We start from the raw sequence: 18,966 nt of genomic DNA, 5'->3' as shown, positions 1-18,966 counted from the left end.
AGTGTGATGAAGGGGGAACAATGCGATGAAGGAAATGAACAGTGTGATGACATTTGGGAACAGTGTGAGGAAGGAGGCAAGCAGTGTGATTAAGTAGGGAAGCAGTGTAATGCTGTAGCGGAGCAGTGTGATGAAGGAGGGGGTTGGAGTGATTATGTAGGGTTGCAATGTGATGAAGGAGGGGGCAGTGTGATGATGAAGAAGAAGGAGCCGGGTCATGATGAAGAAGAGGGAGCAGAGTGAAGATGTAGGGGAGCAATGTGATGATGTAGGAGAACATTGTGATGGAATACGAATGGAACACGTAAGGTGAATATTCTTCAGAACAGTGCAATGAAGGGGTAACAATGTGATGATGGGGAACAGTGTGATGAAGGGGCAGCAGTGTGATGAAGGGGGAACAGTGTGATGAAGGGGGAAGCAGTGTGATGAAGGGGGAACAGTGTGATGAAGGGGGAACAGTGTAATGAATTAGGAACAGTGTGAAGAAGGGGTAACAATGTGATGATGGGGAACAGTGTGATGAAGGGAGAACAGTGTGATGAAGGGGAAACAGTGTGATGAAGGGGGGACAGTGTGATGAAGGGGGAAGCAGTGTGATGATGGGGAACAGTGTGATGAAGGGGGAAGCAGTGTGATGAAGGGGGAACTGTGTGATGAAGGGGGAACAGTGTAATGAATTAGGAACAGTGTGAAGAAGGGGTAACAATGTGATGATGGGGAACAGTGTGATGAAGGGAGAACAGTGTGATGAAGGGGTAAGCAGTGTGATGAAGGGGGAACGGTGTAATGAAAGGGGACCAATGTGATGAAGGAGGGGAATAGTGAGATGAAGGAGGGGAGCAGTGTAATGAAGGGGAACCAGTGTGATGAAGGAGGGGAATAGTGTGATGAAGGAGGGGAATAGTGTCATGAAGGAGGGGAGCAGTGTTATGAATGATGGGAGCAGTGTGATGAAGGGGAACAGTGTGATGAAGGAGGGGAACAATAAGAAGAAGAAGGAACAATTTGATGAAGAGGGAACAGTGTGATGAGTGAAGGAAGCAGTGTGATGAAGGGAGAACAGTGTGATGAAGGGGAAACAGTGTGATGAAGGAGGAATGGTGTAATGAAAGGGGACCAATGTAATGAAGGAGGAGAATAGTGTGATGAAGGAGGAACGGTGTAATGAAAGGGGACCAATGTGATGAAGGAGGGGAATAGTGAGATGAAGGAGGGGAGCAGTGTAATGAAGGGAAACCAGTGTGATGAAGGAGGGGAATAGTGTGATGAAGGAGGGGAATAGTGTCATGAAGGAGGGGAGCAGTGTTATGAATGATGGGAGTAGTGTGATGAAGGGGAACAGTGTGATGAAGGAGGGGAACAATAAGAAGAAGAAGGAACAATTTGATGAAGAGGGAACAGTGTGATGAGTGAAGGAAGCAGTGTGATGAAGTAATGTAGCATTGTGAAGATGGAGGGGAGCAGTGTGATGAAGGGGGAACAGTGTGATGAAGGCGGAACAGTGTGATGAAGGAGGGGAACAGTGTGATGAAGGGATGGATCAGTGTGATGAAGGAGGGGATCAGTGAGAGAAGGGAGGGGAGCAGTGTGATGAAGGAGGGGAGTGAAGTGATTATGTAGGGCTGCAGTGTGATGAAGCGTGAGTAGTGTGATGAAAGGGGAACAATGAAATAAAGGAGAGGAACAGTGTGATGACATTTGGGAACAGTGTGAGGAAGGAGGCACGCAGTGTGATGAAGTAGGGAAGCAGTGTAATGCTGTAGCGGAGCAGTGTGATGAAGGAGTGGAGTAATTATGTAGGGTTGCAGTGTGATGAAGGAGGGGGCGGTGTGATGATGAAGGAGAAGGAGCCGGGTCATGATGAAGGATGGGAGCAGTGTGATGAAGAAGAGGGAGCAGAGTGAAGATGTAGGGGAGCAATGTGATGATGTAGGAGAACATTGTGATGGAATACGAATGGAACATGTAAGGCGAATATTCTTCAGAACAGTGCGATGAAGGAGCAACAATGGGATCATGGAGAACAGTGTGATGATGGGAAACCGTGTGATAAAGGGGCAGCAGTGTGATGAAGGGGGAACAGTGTGATGAAGGGGGCTGCAGTGTGATGAAGAGTGAGTAGTGTGATGATGGGGGAACAATGAAATAAAGGAGAGGAACAGTGTGATGACATTTGGGAACAGTGTGAGGAAGTAGGCACGCAGTGTGATGAAGTAGGGAAGCAGTGTAATGCTGTAGCGGAGCAGTGTGATGAAGGAGGGGAGTGGAGTAATTATGTAGGGTTGCAGTGTGATGAAGGAGGGGGCGGTGTGATGATGAAGGAGAAGGAGCCGGGTCATGATGAAGGATGGGAACAGTGTGATGAAGAAGAGGGAGCAGAGTGAAGATGTAGGGGAGCAATATGATGATGTAGGAGAACATTGTGATGGAATACGAATGGAACACGTAAGGCGAATATTCTTCAGAACAGTGCGATGAAGGAGCAACAATGGGATCATGGAGAACAGTGTGATGATGGGAAACAGTGTGATAAAGGGGCAGCAGTGTGATGAAGGGGGAACAGTGTGATGAAGGGGGAAGCAGTGTGATGAAGGGGGAACAGTGTGATGAAGGGGGAACAGTGTGATGAAGGGGGACCAGTGTGATGAAGGAGGGGAATAGTGTCATGAAGGAGGGGAGCAGTGTTATGAATGAGGGGAGCAGTGTGATAAGGAGAACAGTGTGTTGAAGGAGGGGAACAATAATAATAAGAAGGAACAATTTGATGAAGAGGGAACAGTGTGATGAGCGAAGGAAGCAGTGTGATGAAGTAATCAGGGCCTGATTAAGGGTCACAGCCGCCCCAGGCTACTACACTAGTATCCCCCCCCCCCCAGTGTGTGTGTGTAAATAATTTTTTTATATATATAGATATATATCTGTAAATAAAATTGTAAAACATTAATACATAAAACACACTTCATTATGCACTTCCTCTCTTACCTGATCTTGCAGTGTAGACTACCTGGTGTTCTCTTTTGCATGTTCTTGGAGTGTTGTCCGTTGGCTTCTGGAAACTTGGGAGTCCTGTATTTAAAAAAAATTGCAAAAAATATTGCAAAAATTGTATTATAGTGCAAAATTTTAACAAACCCTGAATGATACAAAACAACCCCCTAGTACAGACAGACAATAAAATATATGAAAATTATTTACACTCATATAGTAACATCTACGAGCCCTGTCTATCTAGTATTTAGCATTCTAATGACCGCTGAAACCACAGTCAGCATCACCGCCACACAATACAGAAATCCTGCCCCCCGCAAGCTATTTCATCACCTCCCCACCAATTCATCCCCCTGTCATTATTATCAACCCGCACCAGACAGTTTATGACCCCCCCTATCCAATTCACTAACCCCCCCCCCTCTAGCCAGTTCATTACCTCCCCATTTTCACTTCATTAATCACCTACCTCTAGCAATTTCATTAACACCCTCCATCCAATTGATTTGCCCCCTCTATCCAATTCATAAGCCCCCCCCCTTCTAGCCAGTTCATTAATCCCCATTTTCACTTCATTAATCCCCATTTTCACTTCATTAATCCCCCCCTCTAGCCATTTCATTAACTCCCCCATCCAATTCATAAGCCCCCCCTCCAGCCAGTTCATTACCTCCCCATTTTCACTCCATTAATCCCCCCTATCCAATCCATACTAGCAGATCATTAATCCCCCCATATCCAATTTATAAGATCCCCCAGTCATCTCCCCCCCCTCCACATCCGATGTGTCACCCCCCTGATATTTAACAAGCACTTACATTGCTGTCTTCTGTTCTCCTCTGACTAGACGCCGGCGCTTCTGTCATCTTCACACGCAGCTAACAGCATCCGACGCTGTTAGCTGCGGGCGTGCTCTGTGTGATTTGTGTGGTCACGTGAGATTTGAGATCTCACGTGACCACACTAAGCAATACACTGATAGGGCAGCTAACAGAGTTGGATGCTGTTAGCTGCGTGATTGGGCACAGGAACATGCGGGACCGCTCCCTTGAGGCCAGGGGCGGCCCCAGTAGAGGAGAAAGAAGCCGATCACCGGCACTTGAAGAAAAAAAAAACCCCAAAAAAACCAACAGCTTGTCAGTGTTCCGCGCTGCGCCCCCCCAGGACTCAGCGCCCCAGGCTGCAGCCTGATCAGCCTAGTGGTTGATCAGGCCCTGGAAGTAATGTAGCATTGTGAAGATGGAGGGGAGAAGTGTGATGAAGGGGGAACAGTGTGATGAAGGAGGGGATCAGTGAGAGATAAGAGGGGAGCAGTGTGATGATGGAGGGGAGTGGAGTGATTATGTAGGGCTGCAGTGTGATGAAGGAGAAGGAGTATAGTGATGAAGAAGGGGGCAGTGTGATGATGAAGGAGGGGAGCATTGTGATGAAGAAGAGGGAGCAGAGTGATGAGTAGGGGAGCAATGTAATGAGGAGGGGAACATTGTGAAGAAGGGATAACAGTGTGATAAGGGGGAACAGTAATTGTGACAGTGACAGTGGTTGTGATTTACATGAGTTAGAAGCATAGAGCAGTAATCCCTCATACAGCATTTTAAAAAACCCAAACAAATAAATACATTTTAAGGAGAAAATCCCTTAAACCTTGTAAGCTGGAATGTAGAGGCGGTTGTCTAGTATGTGCTCATACAGGTGACAGTGCTTGTAATTGTAGATAGGATACAACTGTACTACAATTCCCAGCAAAGGTATACAACATGTGGATCTGTGATAGGATATCCTGACTCTTGTACTTACACATCAGCTGAAAGGTTGGCCAGATGTTGCATGAGAGCATTGGTGGTTCAGTGGTAGAATTCTCGCCTGCCACGCGGGAGGCCCGGGTTCGATTCCCGGCCAATGCATCAATGTTTTTGTCTTTAATTTCTTTCTGGAAAGTTTGCATTTTAACTATTGGGTATTTTATGTAGCTTTCAAAAGGTATGTACAATGTACAATCTGTTGCTCTTTCTCCCTTGATCATTAGACTGATATCTATGGTGATAATACACAGGCAGTATGTGCAGAGCCGGTTCACCAGTCTTCCTGAGAACCCGCATCAGGACACACATTGCTCCCTCTCTTTGAGCAGACTGTTGGTTCTCCGCAAATGCACAGATGTTCCTCTGCAATCCCATGCGCCCTGGCTGAAATCCAGACACACTTGGCAGTGCATAGAGGCTCCAAAGGTACTTTTGTGCTATGTAGCTAACCTCCATTCACTGCTTACTCTATACTTCTCTAGATGTATAGAGTAAGCAGTGAATGGAGGAATTTATTGCAATAAATTCCTCCATTCACTGCTTACTCCATTCACTGCTTAGAATTCCTCCATTCACTGCTTAGAATTTATTGCAATTCTATACTTCTCTAGAAGTTTAGAACTGCAATAAATTTAATGCAGAATTAATTTAGTGCGGGAACCAGGTCTTTTTTTGTCATAGAACGCTCAAAACGGCGTTCCGGCACCTTTATCCCATGGGTTTTCAGAGTTTAATTAACCTTTTAACATCTTATTTTTTTTTTGTCTGCGGTGCTGCTACAGTGCAGCACCGCATCTTAGTGTGTGTCCTGCTTCCGACTCCGGCAGCGTTGTGACGTCATGACGCTGCCAGTGAGAGGTGCCGCGATCAAGCAGAGGAGCGAGAACAGAAGCATAGAAGTAAGTACAGACTACAGAAAGCGGGGGAGGGGCGCAGAAGGAGAGGGCTGCAAAAAAATGAGGGGGCAGAAAGAGTGGGCTACAGAAAAATGAGGGGGGCAGAAAGAGAGCTACAGAAAAATGTGTGATGAAGAGTGAGTAGTGCGATGAAGGGGGAACAATGCGATGAAGGTGGGGAATGTGATGACATTTGGGAGCAGTGTGAGGAAGGAGGGAAGCAGTGCGATGAAGTAGGAGAGCAGTGTAATGCTGTAGCGGAGCAGTGTGATGAAAGAGGGGGGTGATTATATAGGGTTGCAGTGTGATGAAGTAGAAGGAGTAGTGTGATGAAGGATGGGAGCAGTGTGATGATGAAAAGGAGAAGGAGCCGGGTCATGATGAAGGATGGGAGCATTGTGATGAATAGGAGGGAGCAGAGTGATGATGTAAGAGAACATTGTGATGGAATACGAATGAACACGTAAGGTGAATATTCTACAGAACAGTGTGATGAAGGGGGAACAATGTGATCAAGGAGACCAATGTGATGAATTAGGAACAGTGTGATGAAGGAGGAACGGTGTGATGAAGGGAGAACAGTGTGTTGAAAGAGGGGAATAGTGTGATGAAGGAGGGGAATAGTCTGACGAAGAAGGGGAATAGTGTGATGAAGGAGGGAAGCAGTGTGATGAAGGGGGAATAGTGTGATGAAGGAGGGGAGCAGTGTGATAAAGGGGGAATAGTGTGAAGAAGAAGGGGAATAGTGTGATGAAGGAGAGAAGCAGTGTGATGAAGGGGGAATAGTGTGATGAAGGAGGGGAGCAGTGTGATGAAGGGGGAATAGTGTGATGAAGGAGGGAAGCAGTGTGATGAAGGGGGAATAGTGTGATGACGGAGGGAAGCAGTGTGATGAAGGGGGAATAGTGTGATGATTGGGGGGAGCAGTGTGATGAATGAGGGGAGCAGTGTGATAAAGGGGGAACAGTGTGATAATGGGGAACAGCGTGATGAAGGAGGGGAACAATTATAAGATGGAGGAACAATGTGATGAACGAAGTAAGCAGTGTGATGAAGTAAGGTAGCATTGTGAAATGGAGGTAGAACACAACTCTACTACAATTCTCAGCAAAGGTATACGACAGTAGTGTGATGAAAGAGGGGATCTGTGTGATGAAGGAAGGGAGCAATGTGATACAGGAGGAGTGCAGAGTGATGAAGGAGGGGAACAGTGTGATGAAGGGGTGCAGAGTGATGAAGGAGGGGAACAGTGTGATGAAGGGGTGCAGAGTGATGAAGGAGGGGAACAGTGTGATGAAGGGGTGCAGAGTGATGAAGGAGGGGAACAGTGTGATGAAGGGGTGCAGAGTGATGAAGGAGGGGAACAGTGTGATGAAGGGGTGCAGAGTGATGAAGGAGGGGAACAGTGTGATGAAGGGGTGCAGAGTGATGAAGGAGGGGAACAGTGTGATGAAGGGGTGCAGAGTGATGAAGGAGGGGAGCAGTGTGATGAAGGGGTGCAGAGTGATGAAGGAGGGGAGCAGTGTGATGAAGGGGTGCAGAGTGATGAAGGAGGGGAACAGTGTGATGAAGGGGTGCAGAGTGATGAAGGAGGGGAACAGTGTGATGAAGGGGTGCAGAGTGATGAAGGAGGGGAGCAGTGTGATGAAGGGGTGCAGAGTGATGAAGGAGGGGAACAGTGTGATGAAGGGGTGCAGAGTGATGAAGGAGGGGAGCAGTGTGATGAAGGGGTGCAGAGTGATGAAGGAGGGGAACAGTGTGATGAAGGGGTGCAGAGTGATGAAGGAGGGGAACAGTGTGATGGAGGGGTGCAGAGTGATAAAGGACGGGAGCAGTGTGAGAAAGGAGGGGTGCAGTGTGATGGAGGGGTGCAGAGTGATAAAGGACGGGAGCAGTGTGATGAAGGGGTGCAGAGTGATGAAGGAGGGGAGCAGTGTGATGAAGGGGTGCAGAGTGATGAAGGAGGGGAACAGTGTGATGAAGGGGTGCAGAGTGATGAAGGAGGGGAACAGTGTGATGAAGGGGTGCAGAGTGATGAAGGAGGGGAACAGTGTGATGAAGGGGTGCAGAGTGATGAAGGAGGGGAGCAGTGTGATGAAGGGGTGCAGAGTGATAAAGGACGGGAGCAGTGTGATGAAGGGGTGCAGAGTGATGAAGGAGGGGAGCAGTGTGATGAAGGGGTGCAGAGTGATGAAGGAGGGGAACAGTGTGATGAAGGGGTGCAGAGTGATGAAGGAGGGGAACAGTGTGATGAAGGGGTGCAGAGTGATGAAGGAGGGGAACAGTGTGATGAAGGGGTGCAGAGTGATGAAGGAGGGGAACAGTGTGATGAAGGGGTGCAGAGTGATGAAGGAGGGGAACAGTGTGATGAAGGGGTGCAGAGTGATGAAGGAGGGGAGCAGTGTGATGAAGGGGTGCAGAGTGATGAAGGAGGGGAACAGTGTGATGAAGGGGTGCAGAGTGATGAAGGAGGGGAACAGTGTGATGAAGGGGTGCAGAGTGATGAAGGAGGGGAACAGTGTGATGGAGGGGTGCAGAGTGATAAAGGACGGGAGCAGTGTGAGAAAGGAGGGGTGCAGTGTGATGAAGGAGGGGAGCAGAGTGATGAAGGAGGGGTGCAATGTGATGAAGGAGGGGAGCAGAGTGATGAAGGAGGGGAGCAATGTGATGAAGGAGGGGAGCAGAGTGATGAAGGAGGGGTGCAATGTGATGAAGGAATGGAGTAGTGGGATACAGGAGGAGTGCAGAGTGATGACGGAGGGGAACAGTGTGATAAAGGAGGGGTGCAGTGTGTTGAAGGAGGGGAGCAGTGTGATATATATGTAAAATAAATTGCACTGTATTATTTCATCGACATCCTTTAGAGGTGCTCGTACTTCTTTGTTTCAGTTAATAATAAGTTAGTCATTTTTCACAGTTAATAATTAAAGTATAATATATAAACTTAGTTGGGGAAGGGGCTGCTGGACCTCGTCCAGGCCCTGATTTTTTATTTAAAGCTGCAGCTGAGGTCTGCCAGATACAATGCGTATCTTATAAACTCTTATTCACATAGCAGAGCATCCTGCCAGCACTCACATATGTATGGTATCCAGCTCACAATGACCACACTTCACTACACCCTTCTGTCTGTTTGTTGTGTATAAGGATGTCTATGAATAGTACCTCTCACACAAAGCCACAGACACCTGGCTGTGTGTGTATAGTGACAAGGGGTGTTGTGTATTACTCTGCAGGAAAACACAACAGTCACTTTGAGGTTTATGTGTCCTAAATCTGGGGCCACAAAGACCTAAAACCTCATGAATAATTAGCTCTCATCTCTCATGTCTCTGTGAGTCCATCCTCTACTGTTGGTGTATAAACATTTACTTATACAACCAGACAATAAATGTATAACTTCAAAGCTACACAATACGCAGCATTAATCTGCTCGGCCACACAGGCGAACAGATGTATTTGTGTTACTTATATATCATATCAGTAGTGACATTATGCAACTTTCCAATGGATGCAAATACAGTAGTTAGATATATAAGTGCTATATATTTGAAGGGGAACTCAGCAAACAGTTACTTTTCAAAATGCCTTAAGTCATCAAGCTAAACGCTTTTCAAATGCAAAGTTGTGTAATAGAATACTGATTTGGACCCCCTCCAAAAAATTATGTGCAGGAACAGAGCTCCTTAAAAGAAACTTTCATCTGAAGGGCTGTGCCTATCACAGAAAGAAGTATCGGAATTATCACCTCACCTACCCCTTTTGTGGTAGGAGATGAGGTGATAATTGTTGTCACTGCCCCTCCCACCCTCCTTCCTGCTGCTGAGGTGTCAGACAGAAGTGTGACTGTCACTTGGACACACTTCCTGGGCACACTTCTGTCTCTTCTTGCAGGAGTTTCATCTACTTCTTTCTCATGTAGACGTACAAACTATCTGCTTTATTGCTGCACTAACTGTCCCTAATTTCCAGGGACTGCCCCAAATGTAATGATTTGAATCCACAAATTTGCCTCTGGAAAAATCCATAATTTTTAATATTTGCCCGGACAATGAGTTAATATTTATTGAAGGAGTAGTTAAGTAGGACTCAGTATGAATATTGATAAACAGCCGCTTCCTGGGCACTTAAGCAGCTGGTGAAGAAAGCGCCCGTCTGGCACCACTGTAAATCACTTCTACAAGTCAGTATATAGTGTGTACCAAGATTTAGTCTGTTGTACACAACATCTGTTCAGGTTCTGACACTTATGTCTGATGACTACTTCATGTCCTACAACCTTTTTGCATTCCATATGGTCAGGCCCTGCCCCCATCTTCTGTGATACCACTGGGCAGAGGCAGGGACTGGTGGCATAACGGAGGTGACCAGGCACATTCACTATTTACACCACTCCAGACACACTTCTCATCTCATAAAACAAAATCATTTGGCACTTTATTGCTTATTGGCTTGTGTCTATGTCAAAATTCCTGACCCGTCTGTGCTTTGTGATCGCTCTCTACTGGTGGTTTGTTGTTACTGCACTCAGAAAAAAATGTGGAGTTAGTACTATTACTTTTATTATTTTTATGGTGCCAATACAATTCTATACCAACTTACTAATAGTATGCCTTGTAATTCATTATCAGTGTAATATATTATATGTAGGCGCACCCTATTTTTGGTGACAAGGTGGTACTCCTTGATCATTATCAATTTCAACATTGTTCATTTTTGAGTTTGGGGATTTTTACAGCTGTTTTCATGTATTTCTTTGTGGGTCTGCTGGCGTGTATAGTTATTTAAATAGCTGTGACAGATATTGTTAACCTCTAACATCACAGGTCTAATATTTTTATAGCCAGCACAATGTGTTATATTTTCTCTTTTTGCCATCTAGGGTGTTTGATGAATGGGAGCATTGAATACTCTGTGGGTTACTCCATGTTGTATGACTATGCTGTATATAGGTGGCTAAAAATAGAGTATACTGAAATGTAATTCCCAGTCCAATCAAAAAAATGGAAAGATTGTTTCTATCGTTATATTTCTATGTGCATGATAATATAATAAGAGTTCTCCTTACACTGTATCACATCTCTAGTACTTCTCATACACCTCTCTGTAATACAGGAATGCCTTTGGCCAGTTGTTGCTGGGTTCTCCCCCCCCCTCCGTCACTGACACATCGCACTCCACGTGTCACACCTATACCTCTCACAGCCAGCAGGGGGCTCTGTGTGAGAGCACACACTGACTTTATTGCAGGGCTGCAGGTGACAGCTGTGTGTTGTTATTGTCACCTTGACACACTCCTCAGACACACTCCTGTCGCTGTGATGTGTAATCACCATCTTTCTACCCCTCACTTCCCCTGCACACACAACTGTTACTGTCTATTGTGTAACACCTGCAAGGCACTAGTCAAGATTCTTCTCATGATCAAGAACATAAAAGCAAAATAAAGTAATGTTTGTATATTAAGTAGGTGCTGGGTATTGGATGAAGGGGTCTGCATTGCTCACAAATGTTTCGTTTACAAAGTGGAAATAAATTACTTGTTACTAAGCTGACTTAAAGTCCTTTATATCAATCATATTGCATTCAAATGCATTTATGTAAGCATTGGTGGTTCAGTGGTAGAATTCTCGCCTGCCACGCGGGAGGCCCGGGTTCGATTCCCGGCCAATGCAGCATTACTTTTAGATATTTCTTATGCTTTTTTTTTTTTTTTATGGATACAAGTTTATAGAGAAAAACCGATACAGAGAAACAGTATACTCATTTATATACACTGTATTACAACTTGGTGGAGTTGCTGATGCTCATGATCCATAGCACCCTTAATCTGAAGATGTCACTCATTCTTTTTCTATGGGCAGTCAGTCAACTGTTTTCACATAGGTAATTGTCCTGATATCACAGCACTCTCCCTGCACAACAGCACCGCAAGTATCACTGTGTGGGTGTTGTTTAGGTAGTCATTGTGTAAGCCTAGCCACACATTGGGAGATCTGGTTGTACAGACCATCTGAGCCTTTGCTGCAAATCCTGCTAACAGGTACAGATTTGCATATGGACAATTTAAGGGTGTAAATGTAATGTTTATGAAACCAGTTTTTTGCATGTAGCAGACAAATACTGGGCAGATTTATTTTCATACTGATACCCGAGGGAACTCTGTTCCTGTATATAATTCCTGTCCATCCTAGTGCATCACTGTGTATATGTAATACTGACAGGTCAATTGGAATCTAGTTATGTTGGCTCTAGTGTGTGAGAGAAATTAAATTGCCAGCTCCCCTGAGACAGGGACTGATATGAATAAAACATCTCTGTACAGTGCTGTGTAATATGTTGGTGATATATAAATATAGACTATTAATTACAATGTATAGTTACCATTATCCTCAGTGACGAATCAGCTGAACCAATGAGTCAGGTCCCACTATCTATCTATCTATCTATCTATCTATCTATCCATCTCATATCTGTCTGTCTGTCTGTCTGTCTATCTATCTATCTCATATCTATCTATCTCTCTCTCTCTCTCTCTCTCTCTCTCTCTCTCTCTATCTATCTATCTATCTATCTCATATCTATCTATCTATCTATCTATCTATCTATCTATCTATCTATCTATCTATCTATCTATCTCATGTCTATCTATCTCTATCTATCTATCTATCTATCTATCTATCTATCTATCTATCTATCTATCTATCTATCTCTCTCTCTATCTATCTCTCTCTATCTATCTATCTATCTATCTATCTATCTATCTATCTATCTATCCATCTATCTGTCTATCCATCCCATCTGTGGATCTTTAGGTAATGTGAATTGCCAGACATTGGAATAGACATTTAATTATAAAATTGCTAATGACTGATATTACAAGAAGTCTAAAACTGAGCAATTTGAATTACACATAAACTCTGTGTATTTCTGTGTAGATACTCAGGGAATCAGCTTTTCATTTCAGTACTAGGACCATTCTACAAAGCCTCTCACTACCAAGTGCATATTGATGTCTCTTATTTACATTGTAATGATTTACTCCAAACACTGCATGTGGATCAGTGAATGTAACCTGCAGCCCAGCCATTGTCTCTTCAATTATGCAATTTCCTTTTGTTCCTTTTCAGATTGTGTTCTCCCCAAACATCCCAGACCTGCAAAGTCTTCCTGAGTTACTGGTTTTATTCACCTGGCCACAAGCTAGCTGGACATTGCCTGCAGAGCGGATGTGTATTTATAAAGACTTATTCAAGTGTGGTGGACATGTCAAGATAGATGAAGGACTTACTGCTGTTCCCCAATTAAATAAATAGTAAAGAAATTAGAGAAAAATACCTAAGTCAACCACTTATATAATCTTCTTCTGCCTTAGTAGGAGATCTCAGGTCAGTCTGTTCTCTGGAGGTCCTGGTGACATCAAAGCCTCATCCCAAGTGTTAGAAACCACCAGAAGGACAATTGTGAAACAAGAAGTGTGTCTTTCCCATGAACACACTTCTGGGTAATTGTCACAGCACAATACAGAGGTGATGCTATCTCCATAATTTTAAGTTCCTTGTTAATTTCACACAATCCTGTGGGAATCAGCCAGTTCTTCAGCTCCCGGATATGGGGAGTCCTCCTCCTTGGGTGAGGGAGGTTTCATGTTCTGCAGGAATGCTTTAAAACCCATAATAGAGTTTGTAACATATTGGCAGTGGGTACACCGCCTTGCTCACAGTTTGTAAAAAAATATTCCTCTTCTGTTTGTATGCTGTGTTTTAGGATGAATTTGAGGTCAATTGAAGAACTTGCTTTCTAACGGATGGTCAATTTTTTTTTAACATGATTGTAATAAGTTTTGGTCTAATTTGAGAATAATCCATTAATAATAAGATTGGGCTGAGTACATTGGTCAAGTGGCCTTTATCTGTTATTAACATTCTATGTTTCTGCGTATCCATATGGGATGGGAAGTCACACGTTCCTATAAACCAGGCTTTGACCAAGTAATGAGGCCCCCATCCCTTGTCTTACACTGGAGGATCCCACAGTCTGGCATATTTATTCTTTAGTATGGGAATATTCATTTATAAGACTCATTTTCACAGGGTGTCTGCAGATCAGATGATGAACTGGATATGACAGGTCTGATGTCCTTTGATGTCAGCACAGAGTCCTTCTGCTGCTGTCACACTTGGTGGAGGTTTGGAGAGGTGTTAGGGGAATGGAGAGGTGAGAAGAAGACAACCCACAACTCCTACCATTTGTTCCCCTCTCCTGCTCTGACACACTCTCATATTATCCCATAAAAAGACCCCAGTAACTTTCTGAAGACATTTGTTTATACTTTGAGAACTTCCCGTGACCTTCTGACCGACACAAATTCATGAAGCTTTAGGTTAAGACTTCCATACGAACAACATGACTTTATATAGTGCAGAAGGGATTACATTATTGATATTATCAATCTTACTAGGATATCATTATTTCCATGTCACCTTATAGATAGACAAGACCATACAGAAGAAACTAGGGACCAATGATACAGTTGTTATAAGTACCCCATAAGGACAACTAAAACCTGTGTTACTGATGGACCTGATTTGCTCAAAATAAAATGGAACAAGCTCTTACATGATTGGTTTACTCCCAGGTTTCTCTCTGATAAAGTCATAAATTCATGCTTAGTAACAGGTGAAAACAATATGTAAGGATATTTTTTAAGGACAGGTTAATGCATATGTGTTATGTGCGATACATTATGTACCGGGGCAACCTACTAGATTTCGGGGGCTTCACGTAAAGTTCTGACTTCTCCTAAATGTCTGTAAAGGAGCGACACCCCAATGCCAAGTGTGTTGTCATTTAAGGTCCAGGGCACTGGTCCACTATCATATTGAACACCTAGGTCAGCAAGAATGACATGTGGGTGACCAGCACCACACCACTAAGGAACCACAAGGTAAAATCTCACAGTCCCTGATCGGAACCCCCACGGAACGGGAAGAATTCCAATGTTCTTACACAAATGTCATTTAAATAGAATCCCTTGGCGCAGAATGGAGCGAAAATAATGGAAATGTTACTCTTCAAACTTCTCAGGACAAAATCAATAAATGTGCTGTTCACAAGTGATAATTAATGTGTGTAGAAATGTTATTCCTCTTTGTGCATTTCATCCAGACGATTCCAAATTATTTATTTATCATATAAAGCAATTTAGTGCAGAGTGTACAAAAAGTATCTGTCCAAATAAAATACCTTGAATAAAATCCTCCTCACTAATACAAACTACTTTCTGTTTTATGGCTCAAGAGCAGACTGGACACACAACGTTCCCTGTTAGTGCATTGTTATGAATATAGCCAGAGCTGGTAAGGTTTGGATAATGATCTCTTGGTTCATCGGAAATCCAATGACCAGTCCTAGCACTGAATCCTCTGCCAACATACTCTGCAGATGGAGAATGAGATTTTTCCCTCCTTACTATATATCTTGAATACGTTAATTTTTTTTTAAACCATAAATAGTTTTTATTAAGTTTTATCAAATATATGGGGTACAGAAAGCAAAAAATGGAGGGGGAGATTAAACAAATAAAGGGAAAAGACGAATATGTTCATTTTAAGGTGAGTGCCCACTTCTCGGTATTTGAAAACACTATCATAAAATCAATCTGTACCTAGGTGGGAAACTTGAAACTGTCGATGGTGGAAACTTAAATATGTCACATTAGGGTCCGACCTATGTCCTCTTTAGGTAGAAGGTGCAAGTGCAGGCCATTATACTCATAAGGAGAAAACCCATTGGCATGTTTCAGGGAATATATCATAGTTGCCTACTCTCCCGGAATGTCCGGGAGACTCCCGAATTTTTGGGAGTTCTCCTGGACTCCCAGGAGAGCAGGACAACATCCCGGTTCCAGCTCACCTTGTTTGTGAAGCGGGTGGGGGAGGGGATAAAAGCGTCATCCTGGCCCGCCCAGGGGGCATGGCCTAATAGCGCGATTCACGTGACCACGCCCCCAAGATGGAGCCCCCTACCGGACAGCTGGATGCAAAAGTTGGTAAGTATGGTTTATAGAATCCCTCTAAGTTGAATAATACTATCCAAAAGATATACACAGAAATTTTAATGGCTTTCCTGCTCAAATGTTACAAACAAACTATACACTAATGCAGTTAAATAATCAGGGGAGCATTCATTTGCTAGTACCTGCTATAGGCTATACCAGTCAGCGTTGGTGGCACTATAGTAGGAAAACCTGTCATAGTGCCAAACCAGTCTGGTCAGCGTGGGGCTGGATTACCTCAGGAGATCGGGCCCCTGGATTTAACCAGCCTCGTGCTGAATAACATTAGGGCTTTTCCAACTCCCCTGGGCAGTGGGTATGGGCTAGTTTGTAAGAAAAGTAGAATGAATTAACCATTTTGTCCGTAGTTACTACATGTCCCTGCATGCCTAGAGGGAGTGGGCACTTTATTTTATTTCAATTACTTTTTGTTGTTTATTTTCTTACACACAGCAAGGTCTGTGCTGATGTAGTACAGAGAGTATGCTGGGAATTGAGGGAATTGTAGTTGGTCATCATCATCATCATCATCACCATGGATCTTGCACCGGGGCAGGGAGCAGATTCGACAGATACCCATCCTAGGCATATCTTTGGCTACATCCCGCTCAGCATAATACAGGTCTGGCAAACCTGTAGCTCTATAGCTGTTGGTAAACTACAAGCCCCAGCATGCTTTGCCAGTAGAGAGCCTGCTGATAGTAGACAGAGCATGCTGGGACTTGTAGTTTCACAACACCTGGTGAGCTACAGTATGGTCAGGCCTGGTATAATACATTAGGAGCATTAACACGCCCTTACTGCACTATGCCTACGTCTGACTGCCTGTTCTCTCCCAGTTCCGATTCAAGGTGCGAGGTGGAGCGTTGTCTCAGTCTGAGAGCTGCGCATGTCAGATTCCCGGTATCTGTATATTCCAGAGTTTGCAGAGTGGGAGCATTTGTAGTTTCAATTCATTCTGCTCCGTGGTACCAGATGTGGTATGTAATAGGTGTCAGCAGCGTTGGTGGTAGATGTTAAACCACAAGAAGCTTTTAGACTTAACCAATTTGTTGGTTTCATTTTTGAACTTATTGTAACAGATGATATACACACATATATATATATATATATATATATATATATATATATATATATATATATATATAGCTGCTCACAGTTTATACTGACTGTAACAGACAAGCAGTATGCCAAGCTTATGCAGTTACTGTACTTAAAATGATTATAGTGCATTCATATATGCAGATGGTAGTAAGCTTATATTGTGGACAATGTCAGAGAACAGGTTGCTCATATATATTTTGTGTCTCCGCTCTTTTTATATAGCTATACATAAGTAAGTTTATACAGAAAGGATGCATCTCCCGTTATATACATCTTTACAGTTCAACTGTCACTGGAAGAACCTGCTGAGAGCTGAACTTCCTGTCTGTGCATGCTCAGTAGAGGATGGCTGAAGGCTGCCGTCCTTTCTGTCTTCACTAAATTACAGATGACACCACTACCAAGATGGGAGGCGGAGCGGAGCTCTCCGTACAAACACACGCAAACCCAAATTCCATCTGTGGAATGAGGCGAAAATTCTGCAGAACAGTTTTTATAATGTCGCTAATTATCAGTGATAAGTGATGAGAACTGATCTGTCTGTGACATTAGGTTACTTCTCAAAGATGGACGTCTGACATCACACAATGACTGTATATTGCTAGCTGAGGTCTGGTAGATACAAGGCATACCTGATATACTCTTATTTACATCTCAGGCTGGGACTCACACTTGTATGAGATACAAAGAGATGCAGCTCACAATGTCCACACTTCACTACACACTTCTGTCTCTTTGTTGTGTATAAGGATGTGTATGAATAGTACTTCTCACACAAAGCCACAGACTCTAGCCTGTGTGTACAGTGACACTGAGTGTTGTGTATTACTCTGCAGGAAGACACTCAGGATCACAATCACTTTGAGGTTTATGTCCCTAAATTGCTGATTAATTTCCTCCTCCTGGTCTCATATATAATGTTATGGAAATAACCTAAAACCTCCATGAATAACTAGGTCTCACCTCTCATCTCTCTGTGTGTCCATCCTCTACTGTTGGTGTATAAACATTGTCTTATAGAATCGCACAATGAATGTGTAACTTCAAAGTAACACAATACCCAGCACTATACTGCCAGAGCACATAGGTGTACAGATGTATTTGTGTAATGTATCAGCAGTCACATTACACAAAGCTCCAATAGACACATATTCAGTAGGAGGATTAATAAGGGCTAAAATGTAAAGGAAAACTCTGCTAAATATTACTTTTTAAAAATGGGCTGAAGGTCATAATGGACATTGTGTAACACCGTTCTGTAGCTGGAGGCTGACGTAGCCGTCGTATGTTCCAGAGCCGTAATTTAAAATTTTAGCGCCTGGGATAGGAAAGAAAAATGCCGCCCCCTTAGCCCTCAATATTAATCTAATGCACCTAAAATATTCATAAACTGTGCCCCTCTTCAGGGCTGCACCTTGGGCCATTGCCCCTATCGCACAGCCCTAGTTATGGCTCTTATATGATCTGGGCGCTGCTAACATGGTCTGACGGAACCAAGGTGCCAGGATCCTCTCTGCAACCAATGATCTATTGTAGGACCAAGAGATTAGGCCTCCTGCAGTCCACAATGGAGGCCAGAGGAGAGGGGCATCCGCCAATACTGGGTCTACCTCCTAATCCAGCTCCATTCATAGACTATAAATTCTACTAAATGTGAATGTACGTATGCAGTGCGGAAATAGCATTCAGCAGAATGGTGAACCAAAAGTGGAACCCCTGAAGATTGTACGGCGGGAACACCTCTGCTGAATGACCGAATCCTGCTGTACAGTTCAATTTACGTAAATTTTTGTTGCAACTTCTCTCATCTCTTCCCTCCGTCCCAATCAGGAGATCTTTGTCACACGGGTAGGAAAGTTGGGTGGTATCTGCCATTCTCCGTTCATTGCAGAGCTGCAGTGAATGGAGGCCGCGTTCACCTACCACTGGTGCGTGGAGGGGGAATGGGGCAACCTAATGCTTCATAAGCACTGAGGATGTCCCCGCAGTGTGGCCAAAGCTCCATCGCGTATTAGCCACACTGCCTGCCCCGATTCCCTGCGCTCCACAGTAGGGTGGCATGTAATGTAACATGATAGGGATCTCAAAGCTCCTATATGTATGTGATAAATTACAG

At 44.0% G+C, this 18,966-nt stretch overlaps 2 non-coding genes across 2 annotated transcripts; both read left to right on the top strand.

The window, feature by feature from the left end:
- Positions 1–4,824: 4,824 nt before the first annotated feature.
- Positions 4,825–4,895, top strand: TRNAG-GCC (transfer RNA glycine (anticodon GCC)). Its single transcript has one exon. It is a non-coding gene; the product is annotated as a tRNA-Gly (tRNA).
- A 6,398-nt stretch (positions 4,896–11,293) lies between these two features.
- TRNAG-GCC (transfer RNA glycine (anticodon GCC)) lies at positions 11,294–11,364 on the top strand. The gene has a single exon. It is a non-coding gene; the product is annotated as a tRNA-Gly (tRNA).
- The last annotated feature ends 7,602 nt before the right edge of the window (positions 11,365–18,966 follow it).

Source organism: Mixophyes fleayi, chromosome 4 (assembly GCF_038048845.1).
Source record: "Mixophyes fleayi isolate aMixFle1 chromosome 4, aMixFle1.hap1, whole genome shotgun sequence".
Taxonomy (NCBI): domain Eukaryota; kingdom Metazoa; phylum Chordata; class Amphibia; order Anura; family Limnodynastidae; genus Mixophyes; species Mixophyes fleayi.
This window is presented reverse-complemented; position numbering and strand designations above follow the sequence as displayed.